This window comes from Ambystoma mexicanum, chromosome 4p (genome assembly GCF_040938575.1).
Source record: "Ambystoma mexicanum isolate Mex_15411 chromosome 4p, UKY_AmexF1_1, whole genome shotgun sequence".
NCBI lineage: Eukaryota > Metazoa > Chordata > Amphibia > Caudata > Ambystomatidae > Ambystoma > Ambystoma mexicanum.
The window spans coordinates 116,407,193-116,432,250 of NC_090927.1; positions in this window are offsets into that span (position 1 = coordinate 116,407,193).

A 25,058-nucleotide genomic window follows, 5' to 3' on the forward strand; every position below is an offset into this window, starting at 1 on the left:
AACTTATCATATCTGCAATCCGACAACCTCCATTTGCCCCCTTTATTATTGTAATGCGAGTGGACTGCTTTCAACTGTCAATGCTGCCATAGCCAGGATTCAAACATGAGATTGTTAGGGCCAAGGGCAAAGCACTAAATCACAAGGCCACTACATTGTCTTATCAGGATATTAGTGAAATGGCTTGTTATTAGATTTAAAAGGTGTGCACCTTTTATTATATGCTTGCAACGCTGTAGGAAAATCTCCATCCTTGCATTTTTTTTCTAGGTGTTCATGATTAACATTCCGAGAAGCAAATAGCGGCATAGGTGATGTTGTAACACTGCGAGCACAGGATAGGTCGCTAATATTAATTGGTGTTCTTGTATAGCTCTTCATGTGGATTCCTCTTGCTTCTAAGCACTTCTACTAGTAGGTGTTATTACCCAATAATGTAATGCTACTCAATGTATCAACCTTGAGAGGATGACTGGATGGGTCAGTCCTACTGCAGTATTCGAACTTCAAAGCGCATGGAACTCAGAAGGGGATGCGAAAGAGATGTTGAAAGAGTGACACCTATTTGGATCAGTCCCAGCAGCAAGGAAGATGTGGAGTGAACTCGGGGTGCATTTGTCCTTGGCCAGTAGGCTGGGACCCGTGTAGACATCGTGGGCCTTGGCTATCTTTGAACTTTAATGGCACTGTCTGCAAATTGGTGTGTTAAGTGTTTCTCAAGTGCGCCCAGCAAAGGCTGTGTGGGGACATGGAAAATGCATGATGAATGTGGATGGCCCAGAAACTAAACTAAATCATGTCCCCGGTGCTGTTGGATCCCAGTGCATTTCTGGTGATAGACAAGTGGCTCAACTAATTGAGTACAGAATGTGTGCTTTCAGGGCTTGGAGGGATGTCTCTGATACCAATAAAACCCATCCAAAGAAAGTGAGCGCTGGTCATCCCCTTTGAGACCAGAACAGTAATTACCCAGGCCTTCGGTGAGATTAATTAATTCATCTTTTAGTACATGCTCGGGGACCCTGTAGCATTTAACCCACTGCTATTTTAATTTAAATTTTGTGAAAAGTCGAGTTCTTTGATACAAACACAATAAATACATTTTAAAAAGCAAAGTCCCCAAGGTGTGCCCTGTCCCTCCCAGATTGTATGCGTCTCCTACGCCCCTGCTAAACCGTCCTGTGTTCAAAGTAGTATTCTGACCCACACATTCTAAGGTAATAAATCTTAAGGTGTAAAGGATAAAGTCTTTGGCCTTCAGTGTTTCAAAGATGCCGAAAGGTGGAAATAAATGAATAACTCCAACAAAACGTCTCTCAAGGATATTGCCCCTTCCTCTCGATTCTTCTTCACAATTTCTTGACAATAATAGTTCTTGGGCCTCATTACGAGTCCGGCGGTAACCGCGGCGGTAAAACCGCTTGGTTACCGCCGGACTCATATTACCATTCCGCCTCCGTGACTCCCGGAATTACCAGGGCATTACAGCCCCGGTGTCCCGGGAGTCACGGAGGTGGAATGGTGTTAATCCCCTTTCCCATTGAGTCCCATAGGACTCTATGGGAATGGGGAAGTGGAAACACCGGCACCATCTCGTGATGGTGCCGGTGTTTCCACGTCCGCCTGCAGGCGGGAGGTGTTCAACCCGCCAGGTCAGACCTGGCAGGAAGATCAGCTTCCGCCTGCAGGAGTCGGGATCGGGCGGTACGGAATTAACAGTGGCGTCGCCGACCCGTAATGATTGTTTAATACCAAAGTTATATATGTGTATATTTATCTTTGGCCTTTGGAGTTGTCAGGATACCTGGTATACTTGCCTGCCATGCTGTGTCTGTTTCTCTATATTCACACACTTGTGGTTGACTGGTATAATTTCTTGCTAGGGCTTCTTGTATTCGCACACTTGTTGTTCCTGGTACATGGTTGTAATTGCTTAGTGTACTTTCAAGCCAGGACTTCTTGGTTTCACACACTTGCAATTGCGTGGTATACTCTCCTGCCAGGACTTCTTGGTTTCACATACTTGCAGTTGCCTGGTATACTCTCCTGACAGGGCTTCCTGTTCTCACAGACTTGTAATGGCCTGGTATACTCTCGTGCCAGGGCTTCTTGGAGTTGTCTTTCTCTACGACTTCACCTTTGATAGATTACCACATTATCCCTTTTGGCTAATTGCTTTAGTCCATAATATATGCCTCATTCGTGTTTTGCTCACCTTTCCAATCATTCACCACCTTAGCATTGTGGGTTCATTTACACAAAATCCAAAATTGTTGACTTTGGCAATGTTTGTTTTCTTTTAGAGGTATAAAACCTCCTGCTTACCCTGTAATCCACTGTTATATTTTCCCAAGGCAGATCATGGGACCGTCCAAACCCAAAGGTGGGCAAAAGGTGACATTAGTACTGTGACAAGGAAGAGTAGGACTATGAGTAATACAGATTGCCAGTAAATAATCTGCGCATTACATCCATGCCCATCTTCCTTGTCCCAGTTCTTATGTTTAAGGGGTCCCCAAGCTGTTGGTTGTAGAAGGGACCTTATGAAACACCCATTTGACACTACTCCGTTGATAATCACTCCATTCCAGCTGTGAACACACCCACCCTAAAGGACACATCTGCAGTGAAAGTACTGATTCAGCACTGGCAAGGGGGGGGCATACCTACCAGCTGCTGGAATGATGCAAGCTGGTCAGGGCACTCTGAGGCAGGCAAGGATATCATTGACAGCTGTCATGGAGCTGTCTAAGGCACACATACAGCTCGAGAAGTCTTGGGATAAAGGGTGCACAAGGGGGCGGGGGGTGCATGAGAGGGCTTTGGGAGTGTGAGCCATGAGAACGAGATAACTAGGGTAACCTATTGCGAGGGGTAACTACCAGGCCATCATTATGAGGCGAGAGCCACAGGTAAGTAAATAACGCTGGATTGACACTGACAGACCCAGCAGGGTGGCAAACATAAAAATTGCATGAGCACTCCGCAGTAATGGGGTTCAGGAAGACCAATGCCAGCTGGCTGTTACCAGTATACAGTAATCGCTGGGAACAGGAACAAGCAGATACATGCAAGGTCATCGAGCAAGGCTATTGGACGCTCGCTGGGACAGGGGAAAATTAAACTCATAAAAACACCTTCTGGGAAGCACAGCCAAAGTGTGGCCAGCGGTTTCAAATTGCTCCTTCGTGGATGACCCTGGGAAGAGGATGTGGGACGAGGGGCTGATACGGGAAGGAGCCAATCAGAAGATGAATGTTGGTGTCCCTGAAAGGTAACAAGGATATTGTGCTCATGCTGATGTCTACGAGGCGCCTCCTTGGTCGGATAGCGTGCAAATGCCTCCATTCCCACAAGCTTAAGATGTCTCATGTTTTTCTATTTGTGCTGACCAACGCACAGTAATAAAGTCCTAGAGGTCAGCATGATTGCATAGCACAAATAAAGAAACAAGTTATTTTTGGGACAGAATCGGAAAAAATGTGGCACCACAGAGCAGGGGTAAGAGTGTTTGCTCCAATCATTGTTGATCAACATGTGTTTAGCCAATCAGCCTTGTAGGATGTCTATTTTTTTGCAACATTAATTGCAACAGTTTCCCGCTATGCAAATAATTGTATAAAACATTTGACCACAGTGGGCGGTGTTGTCGGCTCCTATCACCCAGTTCTGTTCCACTCTGCTGTTTGATTTGTGCTTACCTAGCTGTAATAAACAGTGTTACTTCTTGCCTGGTGTATGCTCATTTTGGAATTACTTTGATGTCTTATTGACTACAGACACATGGCGGACCCCTGATACACATCCCTGGAGTTGTCTACATTCAGTCTGCAGTGTTTTATTAAAGTATTTGAGTCCGCACAGGTGGCTGCCCTACAGATCTCTTGCAGAGGAACCCCCCTGATCATCAATTCACGAGGGCAACCACTTGAATGAAGCATAGACAAATTCTAGCAACTGCTTTGGGTCTCCTGTGACAGAGAGACTTTCCTCCGAAGAGCACTGCACACATGAAATGGAACACACAAGTGCAGACGTCTCGGAAGAAAAGTCGGGATGTTAACCGCCTCGTTCTCTACCAGGATGCAAACAAAAGTAACAGTTGGTTATATCACTTCAGGTATGGGCTCTGAAACAGAACTGTCTCCCACAATCCCATATGGTACCTCGCTACCTGTATTGTATTTGGGTTACTGCGATGAACCTAATGTCTGTTCGTGTTTGATGTAGATCCAACCAATAAGGAAATCGATTGTAACCAGGTTGCCAAGATGCAGAAAATAAGACAACAGAAGAACAAATAAACCCAGGGAACTACCCCGGGCAGCACAAACACGCATGTACACTGAATAATGTTTAACAAAAAAAGATCATCCTAAATTCATGTGAAAAAGTCCTGTAAAGTCAGTAACAAGAAAAAAATGAAGCAGCCTTCTTTTCAGATTTCAAGTTCCATGGGACACCAAACAAATGTCAATAGTTCAAAGGACAAACATGCTTTCACACCAGGAGAAAGGCCAACCAAGTCTATCCCTCAACGCAGCTCCGGTACTGCTGGTTTAGGGGTGAAAACCATCCAAATAACAGACTTAGTTATCTGTTGGATCCTGTCTGTTGGAGCCTGCCTTAGTCAAGTAGACTTAGGCAGGCTCCAACAGAAAATCGGAGTGATCCAGATGGCAATTTCCAGTAAAGCAGACTGATGTCAGAATACACAAAAAAGTGAAGCAGCTACTCACAAGGAAGGAGTAAAGAAGTAAAGAAAAGGGACAGAAAGACTGCAGGCGGACAGCAAGGTAAAATAAATAAGGAGAGCTGTGGGAGGGGGAAGCGGCTATAGTGACCCACTGTTCCCCCTGTACTGTGATGTAATGTATTTCCATCCTGCTCAGCTATAAACTTTAATAACATTTGGGCCCAACAACAGGAAATTCCCCAGAGACCTAGCGGGCAAGGAGTAGCTATGCCCTGGAATCCGTATTAAAATGATTCTTGGGGCGGCTATGATTGTCTCAAGGCCAGCTGAAGTATAAATGAGTAAGAGCTGGAAATACAAATAGACCTGCAATGACTTTGTGGCGTATATCCCGCATTGATCCAGCAGGTGGTGCCAGCGCTCCATGTATTTTTCAAGAAGCATGGGTAACAATAATGGAAAGAATGGACAGTGTGTCTAAGGAAGAAAAAGTGCTGTGTGTTTAAATACTACAACTTCAATCAGTGATTTCTGGCTATCGTTTACAGGAGACCAATTGATGAATGCATTCAGTTTCCCGGAAGTTTTATAAGTGTGATGGTTTGCAGTTTGGTTTAGCAAACAGGTCGGCATGTAGTTTAATACAGCATGGAACTTTCCGTTTTAATAATACGGTGTGTAGAGTGACGGTTGCTGTGAGGAGGCCCAGCAAGGTCTTGCCCTTTGAAGACCAGAGAGTGAATGATGACGTTGTGGAATGTCCTCTGGGTAAGGGCAATGCAGCAGAATGTTGGGAAAGCCCAAGGAATGTCACTGCGTTTGTTTTGCAATGCACGATGGGGAAAAAAAGCACCTCTTGTAAATGACGTTCACGTACATAGCGAGGAGATCCCCATTGGTCACCCCCACCTCCTGTGGCCTGTATATCACACACACATGATGAAATAACAACAGACAACTTTTGTAAGGTTATTTGGAATATACACGGTCACAGTTTATTTGGAGCAAGCAATAAACTTGGGAAGGTCCCAGCCACACATTACATTACAGTCAGGTAAGGGTGAACCGTGCCCCCCTGTCTGCCACGGGCACAAGCTGACCACGCTTCTGGTTACTACCAGGTTAACACTGGTTACTACCAGTAGGACACTTGGGGCACTGACAAGGAGGTTGTGGGCATACAGCCCTAAAAGGAGAGTCAGTGCCCGTCAATGGATTTGGCTCGAGCCCGGCCAATCCTGAACCACTGCTGCCGAAGCTGCAGCGTGAAAAATCCCTCATTGGCTAGGACCGCCCCAATACTCCGCCACGCTTTGGGGGTGGCTTATGCTGCCCCCAATGCCCTCACACACTAGGACAATACCATAACAATTATCTGCAGCCAGCCCTTTTAAGTGCAGCTTGTATCGCTGTCAAGAACACATCGTTGCCCTTGCTTGATAGGTGAGCACTGTCTGTCTGCATGGAAATGGGAAGGAAGGGAGTTCAAGCAGCAATGCCCAGCGTAACCCAAGCCTTCTGCCCTTGTGAATCTCTCCACGCTTCTATTAAGACACTTCCTGGACTTTTCCATGCCTGCCACGGAAATGGCATCCCTCCAAACCTGTCTTTGCACCACCTCTGACCAAAAAATTTCAGTGCCTGGTAACGCCTGTGCTGCTATGCGCAGGGCCACCTGTATCTGGGCCAGCAAGCGCCCCCGACCCAACTTGGCCAGATTGTTGCCCCCTAAATGAATTAACATCTTTGGTGCCCGCTTCCACCGAAGTTGCCAATGAATGGCGGGCAGCAAAGAGTGCCACCTCATTCCAGGCGTGCCCAACCATACCAACTTGGTTCCTTAAATCCTACATTGGGGCCAACCGTCCACTGCAAGGCCCTCTTTTCCGCCCACGTTTTGAATGAGTGGCCGATCGGGTGAGCATACTGCGTCATCAGTTGGGAAAAAATTGAGTATCATAAATCGGTCACATTATCCCTCCGATCCCCCTTTTGACCAACCACCTTAAAACATGGCCATGCGGGAGTGGGGTGCTCACTAACAGGTTTCCGGGGATGTGCCAGGCTGTGGGCGTACATAGAGCCGATACCTGCCAGATTCCCATCTACCCAACTTCATAATAGCCCGAGGAGACATGCCTTGTTGGAAAGCCGTGGTAGCCGCACCTATCCTAAAGCTGTGTGTGGACCACCCCTCACCCTGGATGCCCAAAACCCCGAGGGACATTTCCAGCACCTTCCAGAATTGAAACACGGAGAGGGGGGAAACATCAGCATGAATTAACAGGGGGCCACCACCCACCAATCTGATACTCAGGAAGAGCTTAAAGAGGTGAACAGGGCAGCTATCCTTGAGAGGAGACCCATGCAATACTACACTAAAACCTTTACCTTGCTGGTCTGTTTTGCTTTTCCTCAACTGGATCCTGACCCTTTCGCCCAGGCCCTCACTGAACAAAACGACATCCCCCAAGGCAATGGCCCTCCCAGATATGTCATTCTTGGATGTCGCAACCAACTCACTGATCCTGAAAGTCCCGAAAAAAGCCCATGCGAATGCTAGCCTCAATAGGGATAATTCATATTCATTAAAGCATATGCCTGACAAGGCAGATAGTAACTTTACATGTAACACAAAGTCAATGGGCTTGCGCATGTCCTTTCTACTAGGCTCCGATCGGGCCCAGCCTTTCAGAGCGGTGCACACCAGGAACCCTTTTGTGGGATCACTCTTACCTTCCAGTTTAAAATGAAAAGCTACTGCCGCCAGGTGAGATGCCACCCAGCTTTTCGATTTGCCTCGCTGTGTGCCCAAAACACAATGGCGCGTACCTGCTCCTCAGCATTGCACACCATGCAATTCAAACCCGCAGTTACACTCCTGAATTTACCATAATTCTGCTGGTATCTAAACCAGACGCCAGGTGTGAGTGAACGCTCACTTAACTCACAGAGCGCCCTGTCCACGCTTCCAGCTGCCACCACTCCTCCTGGAACTGGGCTCTCTCCTGCCTGGCCTCCGGGTGGGCCTTCCGAAACCTGATCCACTGAAATCGAGAAAGAGCGTCAGCCGCAATATTTACAGCAGCCGGCACATGCCAAGCCCTAAATTCAATATTACTGTAAAGGCAAATCTCACCAATTTCCGTAGCAGGCTCAGTATCGCCGGGCAAGAAGCTGACTGTAAATTAATTGCCTGGACAACGGCCTTGTTGTCGGACCAAAAGCACACTCTTTTGTTGGCCAACGCTTTAGGCCACAACAACAGTGCGACCACAATGGGAAACATTTCCAAGACCATGATGTTTTTTGTCCTGCCTTTTTTGTGCCACTATTGTGGCCATCGCTGGGCGCACCACTCTGGTCCTAAAATCACACCAAAACCCTTGCTACCTACTGCATCGGAATACAACTGTAGTTCCTCACTAGTCTCCCAGTGGGTCCGCCAAATCTGCACCCCATTGAAACGTTCCAAAAATCTGAGCCACATCCTTAGGTCTGCCTTTAGGGCCGTGCTTAATCTGATATGTTGTTTTTGTACTACACCTGCAGTTGCCCTGGCTCGCCTGCATGCAAAGACCCTGCCCGCTGGGATCACTTTGGCTGCAAATTTAAGTTTCCCAAGGAGTTGCTGCATTTTTTCCAAAGTGGTTCTGTCTTTTGCCAGATTATTCTGAATCTCTGCCATCAACCTTTGACTTTCTCCTCTGGTAGCCTGCAAATCCCTTCCATAGTATTGATTTCAATGCCTAGGAAAGTTAGGACCCTACACGGCCCCTCGATCTTCTCTGGAGCTAAAGGAACCACCATCTCTTTCATTAAAAACTGTAAGAAAGACATGGCAAGCGCGCAGTCACTGGAGCCATCCCTGCCTGAGAACAGAAAGTCATCTAAGTAATGTACGATGGCGCCTCGTTGCTCTAACCTGCGCGCTGCCCACTTCAAAAAAGTGCTGAATGTCTCAAAAAGGGAACAAGACACTGAGCAACCCATGGGCATACATTTATCAACATAAAAGCCACTTTCCCATTGAAAACCGAGCAAGTGGAATCTGGCCGGGTTCACCGGCAATAAGCGGAATGCAGACTCAATGTCCACTTTTGCCAGCAAAGCCCTACTTCCCATGCCCGCTATTACCACCATGGCCTGATCAAAAGAGGCATAATGCACAGAACATTGTTCAGGGCTGAACCAGTCATTCACTGACTCACCCTTTGGGTAGGATAAATGGTGAATAAGCCTGAACTTACTGGGTTCTTTCTTTGGAACTATGCCTAATGGTGACACGATAAAGTTGGGGATGGGGCGGGGGGCCTGGAAAAGGGACGGAAATTCTGCCCAATTCCAGTTCCTTACTTGTCTTTTTCCCAACCTTGCCTGGCTGGTCGAATGCAGAGGGAAGGTTCTTTGCTAACCGGCAGGTCAGTGGGCCCTCATAGGGAATGCAAAATCCTTCTGTGAAACCCCAAAAAAGCAAATCCCTTTCATGCCGTTTGGGTTAATCATTCAGGTGTTCCACTAAAATGGGCAAAATAACCGGGGAGGGTCCCTTGGTCTGTACATCATTGTTGTGCCTCCTCGGACTAGGGACCAGGGAGGCAATTCTGCGTATGGGCAATTATTGTCCTGTACGCTGGCCCCTGCCTCCGGATGCACCCTCTCGCTTAATGCACTTGACCAGTGGATGGCCTCCCCCACATTTCTCACATTCGTGGTTGTACCTGCACTTGGGGCCCCAACTGCAGTTACCTTTGTTGTAGAAACGGCATGTGTTGCTGCCTGTCCTCCGCCCCTCTTGTGCTCCATTCATATTTGAGCTGGCAACTCCGGAATCATGCCCCCCCCGTCCCTGGGGGCCATTTTGAAAGGGGCAACCTTACCTCCATGCTCTTTTTTACCGTACCAATTTTTCTTGCCTCCCTTGTACAAGTCGGCCCAAACAACACTGGTCCTCTGCTTAGCTCCCATATAAGTGTCCCACCCCTCCATCTCTTTTTAGTCCCCGGACATTGCCGGGCAATCTGCAATCATTTTCCTGAAATGCCTATCGTAATCAAGCCAACCTGTAGACCCATATTGTTTGACCTTTCTTACAATTGTCTCCATATATTTTACCGGACCTGGCGCGTGTTCAGGGTTCTTCTCCATCACTATCACAGACATTATAGCGAACGCTTTTTCCCAATTAGCAATGTTCTATTCGCGATGATATTTTTTCTGCCTCTTATTGTTTTCCTCAGCACTTAGTGTTAAGTAAGGGCCGGGATTCTCTACCGCCAACAGGCTGAATATGTCAAAATACTCTCTAGACCATACCGCTCTTTCATGTCCCTGGGGATGTGCCAAGCTAAAGAGGACCTGCCTGACAGCAGGGGGGCGACCATTACTGCAGGCTGATTTGTACCTGAAGCGTGCGGGGGCAAGGTGGGAGCAGCTCCCAAGGCACTGCTGCTCTGAATAAAAGTGGGCGCAGGGGGGCGGACCATCGCTTACACTGCTTGGACCCTCCCAAACGCTCCTTGCCACAGGCTGGTTCTCCCCCCTTATGGGTAAGCCCCCACCCCCCTGACCATCAACATTTCCACCAAAATCAAACCAAATCTTTCATTGCTCATTATGCCCCCTCCTGTAGGTACCACAGCTTGGCTAGCAATTGGCACTTGCAACAGTGTTGGTGCCGGAGCCACGGTTGGCACGCCATTACCTACTAGCGAACCCGGCATTGCATTGGACTGTGCAGCTATTGCCACCACCCCAGTTTGAGCCAGCTCACCTGCCACTGGTGGCGGTGCCAGCACCTGACCCTCATCTAGTGCTTTCTTACCCTTCTGCTGACGCTTCCTTTTACCGGGTAACGGCTTCGGGGCAATCTCACTCGGTCCACCATAGGGGGTGGGCAGATCTGCGCGTTTACTACCAAGGACTGGGTGGACGTTCGCTGTTCGCCCTTCCAAAGTTTCTTAGCCCAGCCTTTCCCTTCACTGCTCATTTTCTCCTGGAACAAGGCCCAAAGTGCTCCCTCGTCCTCGCTTGCACCTGGGGTGTTGGGAACCTCGTCAATGGTGTGGAACAGGTCCTGTGATCCCTCCATAGACATATTGGCCTAAAGATGAGGCAAAAACTGAAAATTAATACCCAGCAGGTTTTCTGGTGCATTAATGGGGATATTGGTCCACTTTACACTCCATTACACTCCATGCTTATGTCTTCTCTCACTACGAGACCTGCATTTAGTACAGAAAAATGTGTGTTAAATCGATTAGTATTTTAAATTTGACATTTGGGGTGAGCCATTGATTTGCCAAGGGCGCTTGTTTGCATGGTGCCCCTGGCCTGCACCTTGACCTGTGTCAGTTATGAAAGTTGTGCCTCTAATTGTATTCCCTTGCACCTGCACCCAGTTTCTGGGAAAAGTAGGTGGTAAATCAATTAAGCTGTGCTACATTGTCAAAGGATAATTTTACCTTTCATAAACAAGCGTAAAGCACCTAAAACAAGAAATCGTTCCATTCCTCCAACAGAAATACCATCCTTACCCTGAACCTACTAAACCTAGGCATGCTTGTACCTGCACCTGGCCGAAAGCACCCCCTAGTGCGTGAAAAAGCAAGTTTGACCAAACAGGAAGTAATACATGAACCTTTGGAGCGCATACCTTGCAGAACGCTCCATTCGTGTGTGACAAAAATTATCTTTTTTTTTTAACACACGTTCACCGTCGCTGTGCTTAACCGCACCAACCTGCCATCGGGATGCAATAATTCAACGTGTGGAGCCATACCCTGTAGAAAGCTCAATTCGAACAACAATTTAGACCAAGGCGGCCCATCAAAAGTGAAAAAACCATAGATGCCCATAACATATACATTCGGTTTGGCAAGCCAGTAGAACGCTAAATGCACATACTCCTAAAACCAATGGACATAAATGAGCCTTTCCAACGTGCATAGTTCCTGTACAGTGGCGCGGCGGCCATGATAACGTCTGGAACGGACTCCTAAACATAGGATCCGCCCTGACCTAGCGTCAATATAAGCAGTAAAAGCTGTTACTTGCCCAGCGGTTAGTGAAACAACCACATAAAAACTATATGCAGTATAAACCTTTTCATAACGATAACTACCCCGGAGCATGTGTAAAAAACATCTTATTCTCCTGCGGAAGTTCATTCCACGTGGCGCGGCGGCCACACAAACTATCAAGGTAAATATGGTAGAACATATTCCCGCCTGGCGGGAAGCATTCCCCTTCCTTTGCAAAGGGGTAGGGGGAACAATAGCAAACAATTTAGACAAACACGGCCCATCAAAAATGAAAAAAACATAGATGCCCATAACATATACATTTGGTTCGGCAAGCCAGTTGAACGCTAAATGCACATACTCCTAATAACAAATGGACATGAATGAGCCTTTCCAACGTGAATAGCTCCCGTACAGAGACGCGGTGGCCATGATAACGTTTGCCACATAATCCTAAACATAGAATCTGTACAATGGCCGGCGGCCATGATGACGTCTGAAACGCACTCCTAAACATAGGATCCGCCCTGAACTAGCGTCAATATAAGCGGTAAAAGTCGTTACTTGCCCGGCGGTTAGCGAAACAACCACATAAAAGCTATATGCAGTATAAACATCTTCATAACGATAACTCCCCTGGAGCACGTGTAAAAAACATCTTATTCTCCCGCGGCAGTTCATTCCACGTGGAGAGGTGGCCATACAAACTATGAAAAATGCAAAAATGTCAATCGTCTCGTGCCAAGAGTGCGCTGAGACCGGCGACAAAAGAAAACAGGGACATATTTGTAAATTCCCCAGACTTAAGTAGCAATTTTATGGCCGCTCCAGCTGACACGGCGGCCAGCGAGCGGCAACACCCCCCAGAACCCAAAAAAGCTGGCGCTGTTATGCGCCATATACTTACCCTGCGATACGACGGCCGACGGTGAACTCGAACACTGCAACCCCGGAACAGTGGATCAAGAACGGCGGGAGCTGCAGGCTAAAGAGACTGACTGCCTGCAGCTTCCGCCTTATATGTGTCCCCCGGGAACCCGACCGGAAGTTAGGCCCTGGGGGACGGCTCTTCCCGCTCACTGGGGAGGAAGAGTAGAGGCTGCCCCCCCCCGGAAGGTGGCGGCCAGAGGGGACAGCCCGCTATGTAGGCTGTCCCTCTAGCGACCCCTGCGGGGGCCGGTCTGCCTCTCAACGTGAGCAATGTAAGAAGGAAGGAATGCAGGTTTTGATGACTTTGCGCACCATTGGGAACACTTAGAAACATTTTTAAAGCGAGGTTTAGAGGCTCTCTGATGCCGGTATAGGGAAGAACCAGTGTGCTTATGAAACTCTGATGATATTTTGTTTTAAGAAATGACTGTCAATGGATCCGGATATCGGTGCCACAATGGTTGAAGATAGAACAGTGGAATTACAACTAAATTGGATAATGTCATGTTTTGGCAAGCCAGAAAGATATTTTTTTTTTATATTGAAACGGAATGAAGTGGACATGTTTTTGTGATGGATTATTATTGCATATAATGGAGACTTATAATTGTTGTATGCACTAATGTTTATCATTTTGTTCTGTATGTGATGCAGCATGGTCTATTGAGAATTAATTGGTAAAAAAAGACAAATCAAGTGTCCAGTTGCAATAATCATAGTTCTAGTCAAACTATGAAGAATTTGGGGAATTTTACAATACAACGAATGTGATGAAATTTAAATTAGTGATATTAAAGTGTTTCCAGTGTTGTAGTGGGATGTGAAAACTTTGATTTGGGTCATAGAAGTACCCAGTGTTGGTATGGAGGTAAATTAAAAATGTCTCATGTTGGTATTTAAGGAAATGCTTAACCCCAAATATGGATATGGGGCTTATTTATTTTTGTGGTAATGTGTGGTGCATCAATTAATGCATTATTTACTTATTGACGTATGTGAAGGGCTGTTGTCTCGTGCATGTGTGTATGTTGTGGCCTAATGTTCATAGTGGTACAGTCTATGGATGATGCATAGTAACAAGGAAAAATGAAGTTTATATATATATATATATATGTTTATAACAGTTTATGGTATAGCTTGTGCAAATGGTGACTATAGCCAGCTGTCAACTTAAGAGTTGATATAGTTTTTATTGTTTTTCTTTTTCTTCAACATGACACTGTTTACAGCCAATTTTAAGGTTGTTAACATTATTTTGGGCAGTCTCACTGCAGGTTTTGTGGAGTGTGGTTGGTGTCATATTATGAGGTGACATCCACCAATTTTGTCTTTTGGTTGGCTGGTGCAGCAATCGGTATGAGTTGCACACTAATTTAGTTAAATGGGGACATCCACCATTTTTTTTTAGGTTGGATGGTGCAGCAATCTTCAGTAGTTGCACACTTATTAAGTAAAAATAGGAAAGGTGTGGGGATGTATGCCATATGTAATTAAAGTGCAGTAAGTAGAGTAATGACTATTCAGAGTGTATATATGATCTTATAGGATGTATAGGTTATTAGGGTACCTGATTGTTTTGAGTTGTTATAGTTATTAGTTATGATTGTTATGCTTATCAAAAAGGAAATTGTGTGATGCTACCAGGAGCATTTCATTTGGTAATTGGTGTATTGGCATGGGACTGGTACTGTTTGGTATGGATGATGCTTGTGGTGAGTGAGGTGTGTGTTCACTGTAGGCTTGTTGGAGTTTGCTTGAAGTTGGGTGGTAGCTTTATATATATATATATATGGTCTTGAATCTGTGGGATGTCTGTAGGGAGCTAAGTGGGAATGATTTGTGTTAACGCAGACGTTAACCTGAACCGTAGAAACATCATGTGCTTACTGCATGCATTACCAGCACTACGGAACATCAAGTCCGACGACATCCGTATCGTTGAATATCTATCGGAAGATCGAGTGGACATTGTACTACTCCATATAAACTCCCAAGCAGTACGCACAATGTTATTGTCTGCAAAGCAAGATCTCATGTGTTTGGGGTTTGAGATCTCACTTTATGATACAACAAGCAGACAAAGACTAAATGTGACATCTGACTCCAAAAGAATGAAAGAAACCTTGGAACAGAGTCGTGATGACCTGAGGAGACAGTTAAAAATCGAACCACTCCGAAGTGCAAAGAATGGGAATGACGCCACTAAGTCAAACAAGCATTAGCTCCTAAAAGTGAATAACGATGCTCCTGCAACCGTGATCTCGTGGAATACAAGGGGCTTCAGCCATTTATACAATGACTTTCCAGTAGACCTAACTGATAACTTTGCCATTTGTCTACAGGAAACCTGGCTGCGGGTGCCACCAATTAAAGACGGATATGTAACTCTGCTAAACCCAGCAGCAAAAAACAACAAGGGACGTCCATTTTCTGGGCTAATTACAATGATAAAATCAGGAACAAACTGGGAAGTAACAGGAAAATTCAATCCCAACAGTTATGTTGAAGGTACACTACTACAATTAATGAATGTTCACAACAATAAAGAACACCTTTTATTGTTGAATGTTTACTGGAATCCGACAAAAATCGCGGCTGATGCATTTATATCTGCAGTAATGCAAATAATTGACAGCCACCAAAGGACTTGCTTGGATCTTGCAATTATTTTGTGTGGTGACCTGAACATCTCCTGGTTTGACGAAAACAAGAAGCTTATCGAAATTAACTCGATAGATGGATGCTCCAGAAATGAAAGAAGAACGCAATGGAACAAAGAACTGGAAGCTCGAGACTGTATGATGGCAAATGGACAAGTGAGAGGCGATATACCACCAAATTTCACCTGGGAAAATATGGGATATAAAAAGACCTTAAATGATTTCTGGACATCGAGAAATATGTTTGCATCCATTAACAACCTACAAATTATACCAACAACAAACAGTGACCATTACCCATTATTAATGTCCTGGCCGCTAAAGCGCAAAATGAAATGTGCGACCAACAGTCAAACACTTGAAGTAAATCACGGGCGAAATCGTCTAAGAATAAAAGAATATCAAATCATCAAAATGTCTAGTGCGATACAAGAAGTAAACAATGATAAGGCTAATTCCCTAAATTACATACCGCTGCTACCAAGCCTGAAAACAGGCCTTGCCGGAAAAGCATACCAAAATATCAACGATCACAAACATAGATAGAGCTGCACTCGGAAAAATCAAAAAAAGCAGCTGAGGAAAGACTTAAGAAAATTAAAAAAACAGCATGGAGCGAATGCCCTGAGCCTATTAAAACAGAGAAAACAATATTATCGAAATTGGCTAAAATCTTTCTCTTACCAGAGAGATCAAGAGCGTGGCGAGGAAATGCTGGCATTAATTATAAAAAATAACTCCAGAGAAATATGGAAAATCCTAAACAAAGGAACGGTTAATCAGGACGCCCTAATATCAAACGGAGTGTCCGAAAATGACTGGGTAAAGCACTTTCAAATGGTCTTTACCGGAAAGGAACTGCCAGACCTTGTAGAAAGCAGAAATGCTGATACAGCCTGGGACATAATTGAGTCCAGTGAAGACATTCTTATGGCCATATCAAAGCTAAAGTCATCGAGAGCTGCTGTGCCAGACGGTATTAGTAATTCGCTGTTAAAAGAGCACAGCTTAGCGTGGTCAAGATTCATTGAAAAGCTATTTGCGGTAATAGCTGACAGAAAACAGGTCCCAAGTTCATGGACTGAGGCAATAATTGTACCAGTATACAAGAAGGGCAGTCGGGACGACCCTGCCAACTATCGCCCAATTGCCCTCTTGGATACTATTGGCAAAGTGTTGGCGACATTTCTACAAAAAAAACTATCTGCATGGGCAAAAGAAGTCGATCTACCTGACGTCAGACAAACTGGATTTACAAAGGGCGTGGGAACAGAGAACAACCTTGCCCTAGTAAATCTGTTAAAACTTGACGCCGTAAACAAGAAAGAGCAATTATTCATGGTATTCATCGACTTACAGCAAGCGTTCGATTCAATTAATCGAAACAAATTATGGGAGAAGCTGGCAAATAGAAATTGCCCAAACGCCCTGCTACAACCAATAAAACACTCCAATACAACAATCAGAGTAAGACTAAATGCGAGTGGAGACCTGTCCAAACCCATTATTACCACCAGAGGGGTGAAACAGGGATGTCCACTCGCTGCCCTCTTGTTCAAACTTTATATCGCTGACATCTCAATCGCATTGGCAAGTGTCAAATGTTTCCCTCCAAAGATCAATGGACATCCAATAAGCTATGTGATCTATGCTGATGACTTAGTACTGTTCGATAAGACCCGGATAGGATTACAGCGACTCTTGTCAGCGCTCGAATCTTACATGATTGTCAATGATTTGTCAATCAATGTGATAAAAACAAAAATCATGAAGTTTGGCAGCGATCGAGTCGCTAAAAACAAGAAATTTAAATGGCAAATTGACAACAAATTTCTTGAAGAAGTTACAGAAATTCGTTATTTAGGAATTCTGATGAATACCTCGATTCGTGAGTGGAGCTGGGTTCAAGATCTAATCCAGCGGACCCGAATGCTTGCCTTACAAGGAGCAAGATTACACACCCTATACGGAAAATTTTCAGTAATACCGCTGCGCACGTTTTACCTCCAAAAAGTGATCCCTACAATAACCTTTGGGGCAGGGGCGGGCTGGAATATTGACCTAAAGATCTGGTCTACTTTGGAAGGGTTATTCTGGCGCCAAGTACTTAGATTACCTAAGTATCTCTCATTGACCACAATTCGTCATGAACTGGCACTTGAAAGCTTATATGGAACAGTTCTTTGGAAATCCTTGTCACTATTACGAAAGATGGAAATATCGAATCCTGAACCAGCGTACAAAATACTAAGATCAGGCGGATCACACCATCACAAAGGTTTACTTTTAAGATGGTCAGAGAAACTGAAAGCCATCATGCATAATGCAAATATCTCAATGGACACATTGACAAATCGGCCACAGATTGCAAGAACTAAGTTGAAAGAATGGTTATGGATCGACAACTTGGACAATCTTGCAAGGATGCCGAGAGTGTTAGATCTTGGGCCAACAAAGAATAAAGTGGACAATATGCCAAAATACCTGTGCCAATTTCCCTCGAGATATCACAGAGACAAATTTCTCAGACTTAGATTGAACCTTCATAAAACAAACCAAATGATGAGAAAAATGAAACCGGCTACTGATGAAGCTTGTCGGCACTGCAAACTCCACGTAGAGTCATTAAAACATCTGATAATCGAATGTGTGGCAATAAATGAGTTGAGACTCATCCAACTGAGTAAATTCAAGCCTGCAAACGACATGATGGAAGATTTGTGGTTCCGGATACTGAGTGGTAGCTCGGAACATCTAATCTGTTCAGTGATAAATTTTCTTGATAAAGTCTTAATCTGAATGTTTGGAACTTAATTGAATGTCAAGAACTTAAATGTACTAGGAAAGTGTTACTAATGAATTGAGGATGAGTTGTAATAAAAGTTTGTAAAAACTAGAAATTACAAATAAAATTAAAAAAAATGATTTGTGTTTGGAAGAGACGTGTGGGTGTAAAGAGGAAGAAGTGCAGTAAACGTTACCCCTTCTGCAAACGTTGTTTTGGGTTGGCAGTCTTTTTGTTTGTGAGATGGTTAGACTTGTATGGACTATAGTTCTTTTTGGAGTCATGGTTGTGGTGATACCAGGTCCGTGTTGGGGCAAATGCGTGGTCCCCCCCCCCCCTGTTGTTTGTTCCCCACCTGGATGTATGATTGATTTCCCTTGGTTGTGTGCCAGAATGTAGATATGGCTCTGTATCTGGATGTGGCAAGTCCAGATGGAAGGTGTTTGTTGTGGTCAGAGGGTTTCGGTGAAAGGGAGATGTTGGTGTTAGTCTGTGGTGAGTCTGGTATGAAAGGGAGATGTTATAGTGTAGTCCTGTCATGCCACTGGCCTGGGTGCTTGCTGTAAGAATGTTGGTGCATGAATGCAGCTCAGGAGAATGTTGGGTGGATCTGTGTGTGAATGTTCTGAGTGTGTCAGTTGGGGGCCTGAGCTGAGGATGGCTGGATGGCCGGTGGGTCTACTCCTTTGTCAGTAATGTCTATACCTATACATGTTCCTGTCAGTGTCTACATTGTGACGGTAAATACCTACGAGAGTAACCGAAGTAATGTACAGGTTGTACATATGTGAAATAAAGCCTACCTGGAACTAATCTAGACTACAGCTGGTCTGTGTTTCAGTGATGCACCCTGAATGTCTAGCATAAGGCTTTACAACAAGAATCTATTTCTTATTCCGCAACGCCATTACAATGAATAAGTAATACGACGTTTAGATTACAAACGTGTTATATCATAATCGTCAGGAGATAATGCAGAATAGAGAGTACAGACGTAAGAGTACAGAAAGTGAAAAGTAATTTTAAACACAGAAATGCACAATGTCACAGCAAAGGGCCAATTGTTACCTTTATGGCATATTGTCATGGTTTCCATTATCGAAAGCACTATGAAGCATTCTAAATTGTCCTCTTCTGAACGTAGAGCCACTAAATAAAGGCAAACTAACACATCCTAACAAAATAAATCTTTTGACCAGAAATATCAAGCAATTCATTCTAGCTCCCATGGTGAGAAAAAACATGACTCTGCAGTGTTCTTTGATTTCTGTAAAGCTTGGTGGTGGCAATAAAATTCTTCAGCAGAGATGCTGCGGTACATGTTAGCACGTATGCACCTGTTAACAATTTGGCAATGATGCAAACAGCCAATAAGGAAAATGATGGGGAAGGCAGTAACATCAAAAAAGATTACAATATTACGAACCTTTAATGAGAGGCAGTAAAAGAAATGAATTGGCTTGCACTGTTTGTGCAAAGGGGTCCAAATAGGCTTAAAGGTAGCATTTTCAATTACACCTAATAGCCAAAATTAACAAAATGTACACAATCGGGGCGAAAGAGAGAGAAAAAAGATGCCAGCAATGTGGATACATTCCCACAAAAGGGGCGGGTGAAAGCCCATCCTTCAATGTCAGTCCATTCTCGCAGCTCTGCAGGAAACGAGAAGTCAAAGGGACAGACTGTTTTGTTTCTCAACATACCGGTGCACTCCACGCAGCAACCTAGATTCAGCCCCCATTGTTGTTAAGTGCATTCTTCCCTGCCAGGCCATACCAGCAACTGTCAAGTGCGTGTGTGTCTTTGGCATGTGTTGTGTAACATGGGCGAGGGGCACGTTTACAAAATAAACAACGTCAAAGCATTACAATGTGGAAAGATACATAAACCTCGAGACTGCATTTAATCACGAAAGGTCTGCGTACTATGGGTGTTTATTTCCAGGTGAAATGGAGCTAAAACAAATCCTGTTTACATGCCTAAAAATGCCTAAAAACAGTATATTAGACATTTTGATTGAAACTAGGACTTCAATGTTACATGTTTAAAGAAGCGCATACACATAGAGTCTGATTCACAGAACGTTTTCCTATGGCATTGTGCCATTATAAAACACTTCCATGAATCAGGACCATAGTGTCCGAAGGATTAGGGGGCATGTACACAAGTAAATGTATAGTGTGATCAAATGGATAGGTTAATAGGAACAACCCTTTCCTGCCTTCATGGTCAATGTTATTACTTTGCAACAACTACACCAAACTTTGTAAAAAGGTCACACATGGACTGTGTGCAGTATTCTGCCTTTTAGCTCGCAACCAGTGTCGATCGGCTCAGCCGTTTTAAAGTTATACTCATCAGGATCTCACACAGATTCACACAGCACGAAACACACAATCGCTGACGTCACGAAAGCCGCTTTACCATTTTAGCAGAGAATTTCGATGTTGTTGTTCATCTTGTCCAGGTACTGGTAGTTCAACAGTTCTATCTTCATAAACAGCATTTATCGGGTGGATGGGCGAGCAGGCAGAGAAGACCAGCTTGTTTGCTTTCACCCAGAAGCGGAGAGCTCCAGGCTCGATTCAAACCCTGCAGCTAAAGGCCTAGCCTCCGACTGCAGTGACAAAGTAAGGTGAAAAAAACTGCCATGTAGAACAGCGAACACCATTTAAGGGCTCCTGAAGCTACAAGCAGGCAGTAAACGGCATATGTGTGCATTCATCATAACTCTCGTGAGGTTGTAGAGCTGCCTACATGTGATTTTCCCTATAAAAATAAGCGAGAGGAGGCCTGGGTGAACAAAGGGAGGCTAGTCATGCTCGCAGCCCACTGCAAGTTAACTGCTCTGGCATGCAGGCTATGCAAGCAATGTGGCCCCTCCACACAAAAAGAAGCAGAGAGCAGTGGAGTGAGACCTTTGCTGTACATACAGTTTTGCCAGAGAGTGGAGCCACGATTCACCACGGAGCACATTAGCAGTGCACAATTTATAAATAAATACAAAACAAACATTTTTACCTCTCTCTTCCAATACTGAAAGAAAATGGTTGCCTTGGAGAAACAAACACAGACTAAAGAGCCAATGACTGTCATCACTAACTGCACATCCAATCAAGTACTGCTTGCATCATAAGACAGAGCAGCACCCACAAATCAGTACATGGGCATTTTCAGAGACATTTTACAACAAAACGTACCTATAACAGTAACTTGTTTATTTTTAATACAAAATACATTAAAATATATTACATAACTTAAAAGCTGTAGTAAATATGTATTAAAGCATTAAACAAGTCAAATATCTTTTTTATTAACATTGACATATGGCGGTTACCAATTTGGAAGTAAAAATGAGTGACAAATTCAGCACACAGTACAAATGCTCAGAACCAGTGCAAAAGGGGTGTGGTTTTGTGTGGCTATCGGTGGAAAATCATACAGATTTGACTTGGAGATTGGCGTTAAATGGGTGGACACTTTGAGAAACCTTTGTTTGGGTGGCCAGGGGAAGGTCATCACGCTTGGATCCCTACGCTGGGGGCTGACAGGCGAGGGAAGATCACCTGGGCAATGGGCCCTTAGGGGCCGCAGAAGGAATGCTCTCTGGTGGGATACAGTATCCCCTTTTCTACGATAAACCCCTTCCCAATAACTCCTCAGTCTGTATAGGATATTGCCACCACAGTCCCATCCTACCCAGTGCTTTCCTTTAAAAAAAAAGGCAGGAGAAAACCCATTCATCCATAATGATAAATCTGTTCCCCCCTTTCTGACAATAACCGGCCCTCTTCAATTGAACACTACAAACCCCATAATCCATTTTCTTTTGTTGACAAACCTTTTTTATAAATATTCAGCCGCTTTTCTCTCAAAATATGCAACTCCCTATATTTCCAAGAATACCCTTCATTCACTTTGTCCTTCAAATACTGCGAAAAAGAGAAAGCAACAAGGAGGAATAAGATTACCTATAGGAATCCCTGGGCCATTAACTCTATTGGATGACCGCCATGTTGTCCCGCTAATGAGGACAGGCATGGTCAGGCATTACCTTCCAACCATGCACACCTGAATTCAATCACTACTCCCAGGAAGTATAAAAGGGGGAGCAGGAGAGCACACTTTGAGTGAGTTGGGGATGCTTCAAGGTGAACCAAGCCAGAGGAAGACCAGAAGAGCTGCAGAGAACCTGGGAGACCTGGAGGAGGTGAAAACCGCCCTGATACTGGCCCTGTGAGTCCAGGAGAGACTTCACTGTGGAGAGGGAGCTGTACCTCCAGAAGGCAAGACCAGGAGCAGCTTGGGTTGCCTGGCAGTACCCATGTTTCTGAGGGTCAGCAGAAGAGACCCTGACCTCAGAACAATATCCCCCTTTACCTCCTGCATCTCCCAATGCCAAAAATGCTGGTTTGGGGAGCTGCGAAGTGGGAGCAAAATCCTGACAATGCATTCTGGGACTAAAAGTCCCAAAACCCTTTTTGTGAATTGTGAGAGGAGACTTGAACCCAGCGGTGGGAAGTCTTCTTTGTGAACTTTGAAGTCTTGAGAGGGGTCCGAACCTGGCAGAGAGAGGCCCTTTATGAACCTTAGCAGAGGGGTCTGAGCCGGCAGAGGGAAACCCTTGTGAAATTTGTGAGTGAAATTGGCACCAGAGACAGAGTGGTCTGGCGCCATGGGGGCGCTCATTCAAAGGTCTCTGGCTGGGCCCCTCTCATGAACAAGGAAAGTACTGAACTAAGATTGTTGAAACTACAAGTACCTCGAGGCCTTAGGGGAGGCCACCGGGAGGTGTCAATGTTGTCATACGAGGGTCAAGCCAAACCCCTTGCACAGTTGAAAGTCTTTGACACATTGTGGAAGCAAAGTGAACTGTGTTACTGGGGAAAAGGTGAACCTGACTTAGGGAAAGCCTGACTGGGGGCTTAAGGAAAAGCCTGTCTTGGGGCTAAGTCCCGGACTTAGGTAGGGGAAGAACCTAGGGGGTCTAGAATGACTTTCTTTTGTAATATGCTAAGATGGCAATTCAGGAATTTACAACCACTGCCCCACCTTCTTTTTTAGACAGAGGAGGGTACAGAGAGATACTGTGGGGCCCCCCATGGCTCCAACCATACTCACAGATGAGACATCAGACAGAAGGATGGAGATGCCCGTACAGACAATAAACAACTCTCTAACTATTTCCAATATTTAATCTGGCTCATCTGGAACTTTCTGAAGCACAGATATTGGTCTTGTCAAAAGGTGTTTCTTTTGTCCCCTCACAAGAAACAGACTGGTTTTTGTTAGAGATGCAAGTCTGTAGGTTTCAAAGAACTGTGAGACTAAAAGTATTTTTTCAAGACCACCCGACATTGAAAAAGAAGAAGACTCGGGTCTACACTCACCATTGACCTTTTCCCCACAGCATAACCAGATCCCAAGGGACTTGATCACATTCGAAAAATGTGTTCTAATGGATTCGAACGCCCCAAAAACCAATGAAACGTTCCTCAAGCACAGCCTCTCACGAGAGGGGAATATAGCTCTAATCAATCTTTGCAAAACTACTGATATAAACCAGCTGATAAGGGAGGTGGGATTGTTATTATGGCGACTGCACAATACCAACAGATGGTCAGAAACGTGTTGACATCGACAGCTACAAAACCCTGAAGAAAGATCCTACAAAAGATTTTAAACTGGTTGTTGGAGAAATTGTTTAATTCAGACTTGAACATGGCTGGATCACTAAAAAAAAGAATATGAGTTTCTCACCACAAACCAGGGCCGCATACCAACCATCAATGCCCTACCCAAAATCCACAAAGATCCTGTAACCCCTTCTGTCAGACCTATTGTGTCTGGCTCAGGGTGTTAAGGAAGGCATCCCGTGAACACTGTGTACCTGCGCTTCCTGTAGATGGACGGTGAGAGGTAGCCAGTCTATCCTGTAGGTCGTCGATGTGAAGATAAGGTAACGCAAGGAACCAGTCCCACTCCAACCAGCACAAACACGAGGTCGGAGGGGAACCGGCTCCCAATGCCACGAATGGGCGCTCACCTGATTTGCGTGGTATCAGGACAGTGCAAGTACTGGCAGGGAAGGCCGACTCATGGTACGCTGGACTGGTAGCTGGATTCCAAAGGCAAGAAGTGATTATGGAACCATCTTCTGAGGCTCGGTACCCAGGCAGAGACAGAAGGACAGGCAAGGATGGTCCAGAATGGCAGGACAGTCCCCAAGCAGGAGACGGCAGACAGGTAGAACCCTAGGGCTAAAGTATCAAGCGGGAAACTCATAGAACCAAATTAACCAAGGAAAGCAAGGATCCAGGGGGGCCAGGGAATCAAGAAGGCAGAAGAGCCAGGGAGGCCAGGGAACCAAGAAAGCAGGGGACCCAGGGAGGCCAGGAAACTAAGTCCAACCCCCAGAACCAGGAAGGCAAGGACCCAGTGACAGGGGCAGAGCAGAGGACAGCAACAGAGTTCAGACCGTAATGGCAGGGAGCGAAGCAGAAGATTCAGGAACCAAACCGCATTGAGACGCGGCTTGTTTCTGATTGATCGCCATGATAAGGGGTCTTCATGAGGATGAGGCTTGAAACGCAAGCCCGCATACTTAGGTTCGCTCATGCGCAGACCGTCGCCACAACGAGGCCCGGAATGTAAGCTGGCGCCTCTCAGTCCTGAAAGGACAGTGCATGCGCAGAAGGCCACACACAGCCGTACCTAAGGAAACAGAAGCAGTGAGAAGACGTGGCATCCATAAGCGGAACTGAGGGTAAATCCCGAAAGATGGGCCACGCCAAACCTGGCCACCCTGACCCATCAGCCGGGTAGGTGTTGTGCCAGTGGGTCAATTCTGGGACCTTTGTGCAAATTCGTGAACGCTTTTCCTAAACCGATGAGTGTATTGACATTGACGTATCTAACTGACACTACTCATACAATCCAGATCTTTGACCATTTAGATTTTGATC